Below are 14,266 nucleotides of genomic sequence, written 5' to 3'. Positions count from 1 at the left end.
CATCTCACAATAAGAAAGGTCCCTATACATTCGATACACATACACACATAAAGACACACACAGACACAAAAACGCAGAGTCCCACGAGAAAGGTCCCTGAACACTTTGTGGGTGGGCATGTACACATATACACACAAGCAAACACACACACAAAGACACGCACATGGATGCACACCAAGAGTCCCGAAGACACAAAGTTCTACGGTGGACACTGACAACTGTAGATAAACGTACAAATACACATGCACACAAACGTGAACACTCACACTTACAAAGACCCCAAGACACGCACACCAGGCAGGATGCATGGTGGAGCAGGCTGGGAAACCCACCCTGCTGCAACATAAACCGTTCTGGCCCTTTCTCCACTGAGGCGAGAATGGCTGCCTGGTCTCTGGTCCGTGGCCCCCCAGCCAGCTTCAGCCAAATGCGCCATCATTTGTCCAGCTCTGAGTCACATCAATTGTCGAGCCTCCCCTCCTCGCTGACCAGCCATCTCGGCCATCGGCGGCCTCGGCCATTAGCCGGCTCCTGCCTCTGGCCTGCATTTGTTGAATCTCCCTTACCTGGCAGAACCGTCCAGACCAATGGAGCCCTTTTGGGGTCTGCCTGACCCTTTCCTCAAGAGAGTCCGATGTACCCTGTTGTGTGACCCTCAGCCCATGCCTCAGGGCGACCCCCCCACCCAGCACTCTGCTCAGGCTGTCATTTTTCAATGACCGCTGGCCACAGTGGTTCTGGTGGATCTCGGGGCTGTGTGTTTGAGTGTGTGTAGAAGTCTGCTGGTAGGTATGTGTGTATGGGTGGTGGGATGGCTGTAGCTGTGATTTAAGTCAAAAGGAGTGTGTGTGTGCGTGTGTGAATAAGGGGTTAGGATGTCAGCAGCTATGCTTAAAGTCAAAGAGTGCCTGAGTGTATGGTTGTGTACGTGGGGAGAAGGTATGTCAGGGGCTGTGCTTCCTGTGTGTGTGTGTGCATGGCTGCATGTTTTAATGCAGGAGCGACTAGGTGTATAGGTCTAGGCTTGGTGTAGGGGGCCATGAGGGGCCATCTCTGTCTTGGCACGAGGGACAGTGCAGTACAGGCGTCTGTTTCTCAAGCAGTTGTGAGCAAGTGAAAAGTGTGCCTCTCAGACTCCGTTGCCTGTGTTTGTGAAAGTGACAGATGCTGCCTCCCTGCCTCACTGCGGCGGATTAAGTCTGTGAATGCCACATGAGTCCGCACCCGGGCGGGGGAGGGTCCCAGTCTGCTCCTCCACTCGCGTGTGTGGCCCACAGCCCTGTACAATATAGGATCCTGGGGGTGAGGACTAAAGTACCCCCTTGTTGGTTTCTGTGGGGGATGCCAGGATGAAGTTCCCTGCATATGAGTGCACACAAATACACTCATGCTCACATCCTAGTCCATGTTGTCCAAGGCACATTGTTGTAAGATGTACATGTGTGTGTGCATGTGTGTGCGATTACATGCATGATAGCTCTCTGCTGCCGGCCAGATCAAGTCTAAACTTCTCAAAGCAGCAGCTGAGCCTCCATAGATGGGACCTTGCAATACCGTGCCACCCTCTGCCTTAGGGCCATGCTGCCAACCTGGGCTGCTTCCTCCCTGTTTCCCTAGCCATCTTTACACCTTCCCACCACTCTTGCTTCCTCAATGCCTGAGCATCCTCAAAGACCCACCTCCCTATCCAAACACATGCCTTCCTCTTTCTCCAGATTCTTAATGAGCTGGAAGCTCCCTTTGTGCTCACAGTCCAGGCACCCAGAATCTTGACTAAGGCTGGGACTGATTGTGCTTCAGAGTCCAGGCCCGAGTTGGTCCATGGGTAGTGCCTAACAATCATTTTCAGGTAAGGAGTGACCATGCTACCATTGCCTGATTACTGCAGGGAACGTTAGGGTACTTACTGGACTTTATTTGTTCAGTGATTCATGCCACTCGATAAATACCTATTGAATGCAAGGATTCTGTATGTGGGGCTACCATCTTCAGCCTCCTTCCCAATGTGTGAGAGCTGGGAAAGCTGCCTCCCCGAGGATCTAACAAAGTTGGGGTGGTGGGTGAGGGAAGGTGCACCTGCCTCCCAAGGCCACTATGTACATCTGGGAAGATGACACTGGGCTCACCAGAAGGGGCTGAGGGGCCATAAACTCATCCCTACCCCTGTCTTTGAACAGGCCCAGCTCCAAATCCTCACGGACAGAGCAGGCTCAACCATGCTCATTTGCCAGCTTTCTCTTCAGGATACAAAGCGAGACCCAGGTCCTCGAAGCCCGCGCTGAGCCACATAAGGCATCCATCCACCTGACAGGTCCTGGGAGACAGGTCTGTGGATGGACGTCTCAGGGGGCAGGGAGGAAGTGGGGGAAAGGGCAAAACCAGTGAAAGGGAACGTCGCTGGGACAGCTAACAGGAGAGGGACAGACCTCTCAGGACAGACAAAGCTCAGTACCAGGAGTACAAAGGCCTTGGTTCTAGTGCCAGCTCAGTTGCTGACGGGCTGAGCAAATGATGTGGGCCTCAGAATCCTCATCTGTGAAAGGGGCACCATCAGGGCTGCGGTAAGAGCTGGGGAAGTATAAGGGGTGTCTCGTCATTATTATTATTAGATCAGGAGGTGTTGGACTCACGGAAAAAATGGTGAGTGATGTATATTTAGAAGGAAGAATACACCCTGGTCTGTGGAGACTCCAAATTCACTCTCTCTTTTAACAATCCTTCACACCAGATTTTTCAACCATCTCTACCCTGAAAAATCCTGGAAATTAACCAGCACATGCCAGAAAGGGAAACTGCTCCCTTTGCCCCATTGATGTACAAACAGCCCTTGGCGTGGCCATCTGCCCATCCGCCCGCCACAGGTCATGCCTCCACACATTCTGATTATGCACCAGGGCTATGGAAATAGCTACCCAGTGGGGTGCTAGGGTTGGAGACCCTTGCTTAGCTGTCACATTGTTGGGGGAAGAGATTTTGGCCTATGGGCCCTGCATGCAAGAAGGGAGTATGCATGAACCAGAGCGGAAGTAGCCTGGAGTGGCCACTGATGGACCCACTGGAAAAAAAATCTGGCCGACATACTGTCGGGGATGTACACGCTAATAACCTCTATCACACACACAGCACGGGTGCAGATGTGTACACACACACACACTCACAAATTATGACTGAATTCTTTCCTGACCACAGCCCTGCCACAGACACCTTCCATTTTCCCTGCAAAGACTGGCAGAGGGAAGTGAGGGCGACCAAGGGCCCCAAGGATGGCACTGCAACCTGCCAGAGGGCTGGCCAGCAGCCTCAGGGAAATGGGGGTCTGGACCTCTCCAACGGGCAAGGACAGGCCTCTGTCCAGCATTATCCATAAATCAGGAAGTAGACGCCAAGTTGCGTTACCAGCAATTGGAGATGCTGCCTGCGGCCCTGATCAGCTTCCCTCCAGGCCCCCCTGCCACCCCCTGACATGGGACGCTTTGTTACTACAGAAGGGCTTTTGTAGGCTGGCAGATTGCGGGGAGGGGGGATCTTTTCTTGTTTTGTTGTCTTGAACCCAGCTTCAAGGTTGCTGCGCAAGCATGCTGTCAAACCCACCCATACGCCTGCGACCTCTGTGCACTCACACATCTCTCATCATTCCACCCAGACCCTCCCTCACAAACCTACTCTCCCTCTTCCCCAGGATCCACAGAGACCGCTCGCAATAACAATAACAATATCTCCATGTAGAAATGGCACTTTCACATATGTGACTTTCTTTAACGTGCACTTTCATGTGCACACATTATATTCAGACCTGAGACCCAAACGTAGAGCCAACACTCCAAACACGCTGCATATACAGAGGTCACGTGTCCACCACTGAAACCAGACTTGGCACACAGACCTGCACACGAGTGGACAGCATCCATGAACAGAGCCAGAGAAGGCCTCCTGAATGCACACATAGCAAGTGTACACAGACATCAAGATGAGAGAGAGATCAGATGCCCGCGCTGACTCCCTCTTGCTCATGTATTACCCACAATGGGTACCCCCGTAACTGACCCCCCACAGAAAACACATGTCATGATTCTACACCTTTGGCTCCTCAGTCTGCCAAGGCTCCCAAGCCCTGCACACATAGTTAGTCCTTCCTGATCATATCTCGCCACACACATGGGCCTTGTACACATGCATGCTGCTGCCATGGTCTGACTCTGTACACACCAGCCCCCACTGCACACTGACCCTATACCCTCCCCTTTTACCCTGGGGGATAGGGGGACAAATCCGCCTGATAAGATGGCAAGAGACTAAAAGCTACGGAGTTAAGCAGCTGATTGGGTCTTTCTCTAAATCCAGGACCTGCTCCCCAACTCCACAGGCCCCAGGATGGAGAGAGAAAGTGGGTAGTGGTCAGCAGGCCAGAGGCTTTCTCTTGGGATGTTTCTCCTGTACTCAAAAGCTCCAAGGACCCTCTCAGATGGACCCCCACCCCAATTTCCTTCCCTTTCACTTCCCGCTAGCCATCCATGTCATTTTCTTCTCTGTCCACACCCTTCCCTCCCAGTGGGGCTGAGTCCATAGCCAAGAGCCCTCACTTAAGATCTTCCCCTCCCCCTCCCTGAGCCCTGTGAGCATCCAACAGGACTTCTCTAGGCGCTAGAAGGAAATAGGGGGTGGCGCTAAAACCCCCAGGGCAGACCCAGGCCCCCAGCTGGGAGGGAAAAAAGAGGGTAGAAATACATGAGGTTCAGAGTGGGGGTTCCTCTCTGGTGGGAAGTTGGAGGATTCCTGCCTTTGCATGGAGCCCCTCTCCTAGCACCCCGTTCAAGGCAAACGCTGCAAAAGTGATGAATAAATGAAACTGAGGGAGGGGATAGAAGGACCTGCAACAGGGGAAATGAGTGGCAGGGAGGGAAGAATGGAAGAAAAGGGGAAAGGAGGAAGGGAAAAAAGGGAGAAAAATAAAGGAAGTGGGTGTAGAGAAGGCAGGTAGAAAAAGAAAAATGGGGGGGGGCGGTGGGAGAGAAAGAGATTTTATTGAGAGAAAGAGATAGAGAAACTGGAAAACAGGGAGAAAGAAAAACCAGTACAGGAGATGGAGGAAAAGGAACAGAGAAAGGACACAAGAAGGGGAAGGAAAGAGAAGAGAGCAGAGAGGCAGCCGATGGGGCTCCCCAAGTTGCGGACTTTGTCCAGAGAGCTGAGGGGCGCACAGTGGCTCCCCAACATCACTCTGGGGCCCAGGAGCTCCGTTTTCCATCTGTCCTCCTGCCTGAGAGGCAACACCACCTCTCCTGCGCCCCATCCCGCTGCTTCCTCTCCCCGTTTCCCACCCTTCCTGACGTCCAAGGCACCCCGTCCTTTCTCTCGCCCCTCATTCCCACCCTCCAGCCCTTTCTTGGCCCCTGTCCCCTCTTACCTCTCCCCCCCATGCACCCCGCTTGCTTCGGAGCTTCAGACAGCATCACCAACCAATATCCTCACCATCATCACACTAAACCGGCCCCTACACCCCCAGGAAAGGAGAGAGAGAGAGAGCGAGAGAGAGAGAGAAAACAGGCGGAACCGCCACCAGCCCTGACCCCCTCTCGCCTCATTTTCTCCACAGTCGCCCCTTCCTCAAACGCAGGGTCAAAATGGGGGTCCCGCCCAGCCCTGGGAGCCTCTCCGACGCGCTGCAGCCAGCCAACAGCGGTGCCACCTTCCCTCACTTCTCCGTTCTCGCTCCTTTTTGTGCTCAGTGGCCCTGGCTGCGATGTGTTTTATTTTCATTGTCTTTTTATTGGTATTTTTTTTTCTTTTTCTTTTCTTTATTTTTTGGCCTGGAAGCGGCAGCGACGAAGCGCCCGCTGCCTGTCGCCTCCGCCAGCTCGGTGGCGTCCCGGCTCTTTCTCTGGTCTGCGCGCCTCTGCCTCGCTCCTTTCTCTTCTGCTGGGCTCTGCTCCGTCCTTTCGGCTCCGTCCTCAGCCAGCTGCCCTCTCCTCTCCCCACTGCCTCCCCTGCACGCCTGTCCTTTCCCCATCCTTCTGCCCCTTTTCCCCTTTTTCTGTCCGTCTTCACCGCCTCTCCGTCCCTATTTCCTCCCATCCCTATCCCCCCCCATCTCTCCTCTGGCTCCCTCTCTGCCACCGACAGCAAGCCGACCCCCCTCGCCCCCAAATAATAAAAATACCCAGCCAGGGGGCAAAGCCCCGGCGCCAGGCGCCGGAGGGAGGCGAGAGGGCCGGGGCCGCGGCGGCGGCTGGCGGCTGGAGCGCGGTGCGGAGCGAGCGGCGCCCGCTCGGCTCCCGCCCGGAGAGCTCTCTGCAATAGGCCGAGCCGGCTGCATTAAGCTTCTTGCAATCAATAAAGCGCGGGTCAGATTATGCAAAGCGCAGATATTAATATGCAAAGTTTTAAAGATTTTTAAATGGAAGGGCGAGCGCGGCGCGGGCGGGCGGGCAGGGGCTGCGAGGGGAGAGGGAGGAAGGGAGGGCGGGCGGGCAGGCGCGCAGGCGAGCTGGGGAGAGGAGGAGGCTGCCCGCCGCCCGCCCGGCTGCGCCGCGCCGCCTTGCCTTACCGCTGCTCCCATCGGTAGGCGCCGCTGTCTTCGCCATGCGCGTCAGCTGCACGGCTCCGAGGGGATGGCCGAGGAGGAGCCGCCGCCGCCAACGCTACCCCCGCTCCCGCTCCCGCTCCCGCGCCCGCTCGCTGCCTGCTGCTGGCGCTGCTCTGGCCGCTGCTCCTCGCCTGAGCTGCCGGCGCGAGCCCAGGCGCGCGCCATCCCCGGCTCCCACCTTGTCCCCATGGCAACCCCGGGCCCAAGGATGCTCAGAGAGAGAGCGCGAGCGAGAGAGCGAGGGGGGAGAGAGGGAGAGGGAGAGGGCGGGGAGCGCAGGGGACACGGAGGCAGGGAGAGGCCCGAGACCCACAGAGACACACAGAGATAGAGAGATACGCAGAGATACACAGAGATACGCTGAAACAGAAACACAGAGACAGAGGTGGGGGAGAGGGGCGGGAAGTAGAGGGGGACACCCAGACAAGGAGAAGCCCTGAGACCCACAGAGACTCACAGAGATACCCAGAGACACACAGAAAAAGATAGAGAGGAAAAGGAGGGGGCAGGGAACAGAGGGGGATTCAAAGGCAGGGAGAGACCCTGAGGTCCAGAGACTCACAGAGATACTCAGAGACATACAGAGACAGAGACGGAGAAAAGGGAGAGGTGACAGGGCAGGGAGCCCAGAAGACATAGAGGCAGAGAAGCGTTCATAGAGACAGAGAGGTGCTCAGAGACAGAGACAGAGAGACACATAGAAACAAATAGATACAAGGGACAGGGAGAGAGAGAGAGAAGTGGGGGGAGCAGAGGGAGACCCAAAATCAGGGAGAGGCCCTAAAAGCCAGAGACTCAAAGAGACACTCAGAGAAAAAGAGGAACGGGAGAAGGGAGAGAGCAGGGAGTACAGGAGACATGGAGGCAGAGGGAGACTCACAGAGGCAGAGATGTCCAGAGACACATAGAAACATACAGACACAGGGACAGCATGGAGAGGACAGAAGAGAGATAAGGACCACATGGGGACACGAAGGCAGAGAGAGAGACACCAAGGACCACAGAGACACCCAGAGATAAAGAGATAAGTAGAAGAGTTCCATGCAGAGAAAGATGCAGAACAACAGAGAAGCAGACACAGAGACAGGGAGATACAGGGTGAAAAACATATAGAGAGAGAGACTCACAAAGAGATAGGGATGCACAGAGATAAGAGAGACAGACATCCAAGAATCAGAGCCACCTGCAGAGAAAGATGAAGATGCAAGACAAAGTTGGAGAGAGACAGAGATATGAAGAGACAGAGAGACACAGGCACGCAGAGATAGACACAGAGATAGGAGAGATATCTGCAGAATCAGAGAGATATGAAGAAAGAGTCATTGAGAAAGAGACAGTCAAACAAGGAGACAGATGATTAGTGAGATGTAGACAGAAACACAGAGAAATAAACGGATTCTAAGAACCCAAGAAACAGAGACAGAAAGACACAGGCAAAGAGAGAAACAGAGACATAAAGAGACAAAAGAAAATATAGAGACAGTGAGAGATAGAAAGCAAGGACAGAGTCTTAGATAATCAAAGTGATGCAGAGAAACACAGAGATATGCAGAGACATGGACAGAGACTGCAAGAAAGTGACAGAAAAGGAGAACCCTAAGGAGACACAGAGAGATATAGTGAGATGGAGACAGACACTGGAAGAGGCTTTCTGGTGGACAGAGATCTACAGAGAGATACAAGATAGAGACAGGAAGAGATAAATGGAGAGTCAGACAAGAGAATGAGACCTGGAAAAGACAGGAAGGGGGACAAAGAGACAGAGGCCAGGGAAAGCAAGAAGGGGCAGGCCAGGGTGAGAGCAGAGACCAGGGGGGTGCCAAGAGGGTCTGGGGGGCACCAAGGGGGAGAGGGCTGGTGGGAGGGGAGAGAAGAACATCAGAGAGGAGGGAGAGGAGGGGAGGGAAGTGAGGAGGACAGTGCCCGGTCACCGAGCAGCTCCCCTGTGCCACGCACAGTATGGCTTGGGGAAGAGGAGGAAGGAAAGGAGGGCAGAGGGGGAAGGGGCCCTGGGCCATGGGAAGGTCCGAGTAGGGTCTGGGAAGGATGTGTGGCCCCCGCCCCCTGCTGGCAGGGGTGCGGCAGTGCGGGGTGGAGGATGGGGCTGCAAGTGGTACCTAGACCCAGGAGGGGGTGCTGGCGGAGGGGGGGATCGAGGTGAGAGGAAGGGGGGAGGAGGAGGAGGAGGAGGAGGAGGACATGGGCACGCGCTGCGCGGTCCCGGCTCAGCAGCCGCAGCCGCCCTTCGCTTTGTTACCAGCGAGGCTGCCCCTCGCGTACTGAGTGGGCACACGGGACTTCGCCACGTGTGCATGAGAGAAACACGAGAATCACCAACTACTCACGTGTAGATAAAATGCTCCGGGGACCTACACTGCAAGTGTGTAAAAGAAATAAATACAGGAAACACCTACCCCGCGGGCGTACAAAGTAAGTACCCGGGACCTGTGTAGTGTGTGCATAATAGACACAGAACTATCTAGTACTCCCTGTAGGGAGCAGCCTCTCGGGACCCACACTGTGTGCACAACACAAATAAATGCAAGAAACACCTACCCCATGTGCATACAAAGTAGGTTCAGGGACTTATGCAGCAAGTGCATAATAGACATGGGACCACTTAATACCCCCTACACAGAACAGGCTCCTCAGATCCATGCTGTGTGTGCACAACACAAATACAGGAAATGCCCATCCCCCCTGCACACAAACTAGGCACACAAGACTTATAGGACATAAATATATGGGACATGAAACTACCCAGTAGCCACATACCAAGCAGCTTCCCAGGACCCATACTGTGTGTGCACAACACAAATGAATGCAGGAAGCACGCTGTCCCTCATGCCTGGGAAGCAAGCACAGCAACCTAATAGCCCTACCTGGTGTGAACATAATAGACACCCATAAGCAGGTTCTGGTGACCCACAGAGTGTATATAACACAACTGAACATAAGAAACACCCACCCCGCTTGCATACAAAGGCACATGAGGTCCCACCAGTAAGACGGGAACTCAGAAAGGGTGTGTGTAATGACAACATATGAACTGCCCACTCTGGAAGAAAGGAACATTGCACCTTGCAATGAATGTATCCAACAGAATCCGGAGCACCCCTACCCCAGTCTGTACAAATACAATAGACCTAAGAAGAGCTGCAGATACCCTGTACACTTGCTAGAAGGGAAGTTCAGAGACACAGCAGGAGCCAAGGATCTCCTGTTCCCTGACTCACCTCCAGCACCTAGAAGGACCAACACATGGGGGGGTGGTCATCCCTTCTAAGAATGACCAAGTACATGATGATTATGTATACAAGTGTATGCTAAACACATGAGAACCAATGTTAAGGATCCAAAAAACGTTGATTTGATATGTGCTAAGTCCTTACCATATGCTTACTAGAGAGTATGTTGAGTGTCTGTGGTCCACAGCCTATGTATATTGGTATCTTTTAATTATCCAGAGGCTGACATCCCTCATGTACATACCAGAGGCAGATGCAATAGGAGACTCAAGCAATTCCTGGACACAGATTGTCCTAAATGATCCCCAGGGCTCCACCCAGCCTTGAGTCCTGACTCCATGAAGGTTGATGCAGCACATGTATGCACACCAGGCACATGCAAAGATGTATGCAGGCCGGGTGCGGTGGCTCACGCCTGTAATCCTAGCACTCTGGGAGGCCAAGGCAGGCGGATCATTTGAGCTCAGGAGTTCGAGACCAGCCTGAGCAAGAGCGAGACCCCGTCTCTACTAAAAATAGAAAGAAATTAGCCAAACAACTAAAATATATACCAAAAAATTAGCCAGGCATGGTGGTGCATGCCTGTAGTCCCAGCTACTCGGGAGGCTGAGGCAGAAGGATCACCTGAGCCCAGGAGTTTGAGGTTGCTGTGAGCTAGGCTGATGCCACGGCACTCTAACCAGGGCAACAGAGTGAGACTCTGTCTCAAAAAAAAAAAAAAAAAAAAGATGTATGCAGTACACTGCACACAACACAGAGAAAATGTGTGTGCTCTCTCTGCTTCTGAAAGAGCCCCAATTCCAGAAAGAGTACCAGATTCCTCTGAGGAATATGTGTGTGTGCATGTCTAAGTGTGGACCACCTCTGTGAATGGGTGTGCACGTCCATGGTTCTTCCTGTGCAAGTGAACTTGTGTGCGTGGCTATCACTTCCTCCTCATTCTGCCTGTTCACACTTCAGAAACATAAATAGAAATAATAGTACCTGGCATATACTAAGTGCAATACATTGCAAGCTATGGATACTCTTAATTGTGTGAGTGCATCTGAACATGCCTCTAGACAGATGCACATGCTCACTAATTCAACATGTCTGTTCATGCATCTGTGGCTACATGTGTCTGTGTGTGTGTATCTTGGTTACAAGTCTTGGGTCTCCCTTACAACCCCCCAAGGATAAAGGGTTAAGATAAGGGAAATGGAGGAAACCGGGAGAAGTAAGTAAGTGGTGCAAGAACAAGGGGCAAAAAGAAGAGACCTGGAACCAGACTTAGGGAAGGAAGGAAGGAGCCCTGATGACATAGGCAGAGGGAGAGAGGGTGGATGAGGAAGGAGGAGAACAAGGACAGAAGGAGAAGGGGTAGGAGAAAAATGAGGGATGGCTGGGAGAAGGAAGAAGGAAGGTGAGGGGGTACTAACTCAAGAATGGCAAGAAGAAAGCAGGGTGATCATCACCTAAGTGCACATTTGGGAATAACACCAATTGGGTGTCGGGCAGATGAGGGGGGAGGGAGGGGATGGGTGTATACCTACATAATGAGTGCGATGCATACCGTCTGGGGAATGGACACACTTGAAGCTCTGATTTGGGGGGGGGTATGGGCAATATATATAACCTAAACTTTTGTACCCCCATAATATGCTGAAATAAAAAAAAAGAAAAAAAAAAAGAAGAAAGCAGGGTGAGGGTGTCAAGCAAAGCGAAGGGGACTGGAGAGAGGAGAAAGGAGATGGGAGAAGGAGGGAGGGAGCCAAGGGAAAGAAATAAGAGACAGAGCCTTTTTCGGTTTGAACAAAATTTAGAGATTTCCCAAGGGCCTCCCATGAAAAGGTGTTTGAGTGTGGTGTTCAAGGGGAAGCAAAAGAGAGAAAGGAAATCATAACCTACCTCCCCAGGATGGGGCAGCCTGCTGCTCTGCCATCCTCAAAGGGGCCCAGAGAGAGGGACCCTGAGACACAGAGCAAGGGACACACAGAACTGCACACTCTGAGGTGTGGAGGCATCTGAAGTGGGAGGGTCCTGGAAGAGGCAGGAGGAGGGGAAGCCAGGGCCCAGTGGTGTGGAGACTTCAAAGCCCAGGAGGAGACTGGAGCGGCAGTGGAGCCGGCCTGAGACCAGGAGCAGGGAACCCAGGAACACGTGGAAGGAAGCAGGTTAGAAAGGGGCAGAGGGGGGAGGACCTGCTGAGAGGAACCAGCCAGGGTAAATGCAGCAGCAGGTGGAGTGGGGCGTGAAGGCTATGGGCATCTTGCAAACGGGTCCTGCCTTTAGCACACCCGGGTTCAGAAACTCTCTGACGCTGGATCTCCTAGGGCATTCCATTCAGTGCCATTTAAGAATATGTACCAAGTAATACCATGTGCTAGTGCTACACTGTGAGCTGAAGAAACAAAGGTGAAGGAGACACAACTCTGCCCTCACAGAGATCCTCAGCTGGTAGGGGGGCAGTAGGACAAACAGTAAATACCCAGTTAACTGATACACACAGCAACACAGATGAACCTCAAAGCAAAGTGAAAAAAGCTAGACATAGAAGACAACATACTGTAGGATCCCATTTATACGAAATTCTAGACAGAGCAAAACTATTGCAACAGAAAAGCAGATCAGTGGTTGAAAAGAGCTGCAGTGGGAGGAGGGGACTGACAGCAAAGGCACAGGAGGGAACTTTTGGGGGTACAGAGAATGTTTTGTATCGTTATTGTGGTGGTGGTTACATGACTGTGTGTGTGTGCACTCATCAAACTACATGTAAAACTGGCAAATTTCATTGAATGCAAATTATACCACAATAAAGCTGACAGCAGACAAACAAATATGTGATTACAAGCCAGAACATTTAAGACTGAAGATAGGGCTCTGTGGGCACCAAGAGGAGGCGGCAGGCAGTGAGGGAAGGCTTCTGGGAGGAGGTGATGTCTGAGATAAGATGAGGATATGGGGAAGGCAGTGTGAGGGAGGCATTTCCATGGAGGAAGAACTCTCACAGGGAAGCAGGCAGGAACTGAAAAAAGTTCAGCATGGGTTTGTTTTTTCATTTTTTCATTTTTTTTAAATTACATTTTGTCCATTTTTAACTTTTTAAAAATATTTTCAACACTTGACTTTTCTTGAATGTTCAGTATGTTTTGAACATAGAATACAAAGTAAGACTATCAAGAAATGACAGTAAAGAAAATCAAGGTCTGAAATACAAACCCATGGCTATTGGAAGTACCGGGTCGAATAACCCCCACCTGCACCCCCAAAGCCCCACGCAGAGGAAACTGCAACTCAGGACTGGGAATTTCTAATTGGCCTCCTGTTGGCCCCACAGAAAGGGCCTCCTTCCCCCTGCCTGCCCTTCCCAGAACTTGTTCCTTGCTCTTTTCACATGGGACGTTCCTCTCTACTAGGAAGCAGCGTCTGCAGGGGACCAATCCCTGGACCCTGCCCATATCTCTGGCAGCTTGCCGGCCCTCATGAATCCCTCCAAACTGGATTCTGTGTGGCTGCTGCCCCCCGGTGGCCAGAGTGATGCATTACTGAAGATGAAGGGACAGCTCCGAGGCCAGGCCCAACTCTGCCCTTCCAGAGCCCAGTGCAGGCCACTTTCATCACTGTCCTCCCTCCCCGACAGCCTCCTCCTTGTTAAATGTAACAGGCACTTTCCAGTCCTGTCTGACTCTCCTTCTCTGCAGCATGAAGCTACAAATATCTTTTCAAAATCCTCTTGGCATTTAAAAAACCTCATTCTCGGTTCTGCTCTGTCTGGGCTGCTCTCCCAGGGTGAATCATCCCCTCCCACAACTGCTTTCTATATGCTGGTAATCCCTAAATTTGTCTCCAACTTAGCCCTCTCTCCTAAGCTTCAGATCCGGATATCCAGTCACCTCCTGGAGGTTCCAGAAACACCTCAAAATCAACACGTCCAATCTAAATACATCACCTTCCACATCCACCTCCATCCAATCTGGCACTGAAGTCAGAAAAATGGTCCCTGTCCTTGACACCTTCCTCAAGTTCACATCCAGTCAGACTCGAAATCCCACCCAGTTCATTTGCCTCCTTAACATTGAGATAAACCATAAGAAATTGCCAATCATCACCTGCTTTTTCTTACAGAACAGCAATTTCACAGAGTTCAACTTAATATTTCTCAAATTCATCTCCTCCTCTCTTCCTTGTTCCCAGTGCCCTAGTTCAGGCCTCCACATCTCCTGCTTGCCCCACCCCACCTGCTTCCCACCTGCCTTCCTGCCTCCAGTCCTGCCCTTTCTAGTGCATCCTCCTTGTTGGCCACTGGGGTGATCTCTCTACAATATGGCTCTGAGCAAATCACTCCTCTGCTTCAAACTCTTACAGGGCTCCCTGTTGCCGACAGGACAAAAGCCAAACTCCTTAGCCAGCTTTTCAGATCCTTCACAATATCTGGCTCCCCTCCCCCTCCAGGGAG

This window comes from Lemur catta, chromosome 19 (genome assembly GCF_020740605.2).
Source record: "Lemur catta isolate mLemCat1 chromosome 19, mLemCat1.pri, whole genome shotgun sequence".
Taxonomy (NCBI): Eukaryota; Metazoa; Chordata; class Mammalia; order Primates; family Lemuridae; genus Lemur; species Lemur catta.
The sequence above is the reverse complement of the archived record's forward strand: the minus strand, read 5'-3'. Positions refer to the sequence as shown.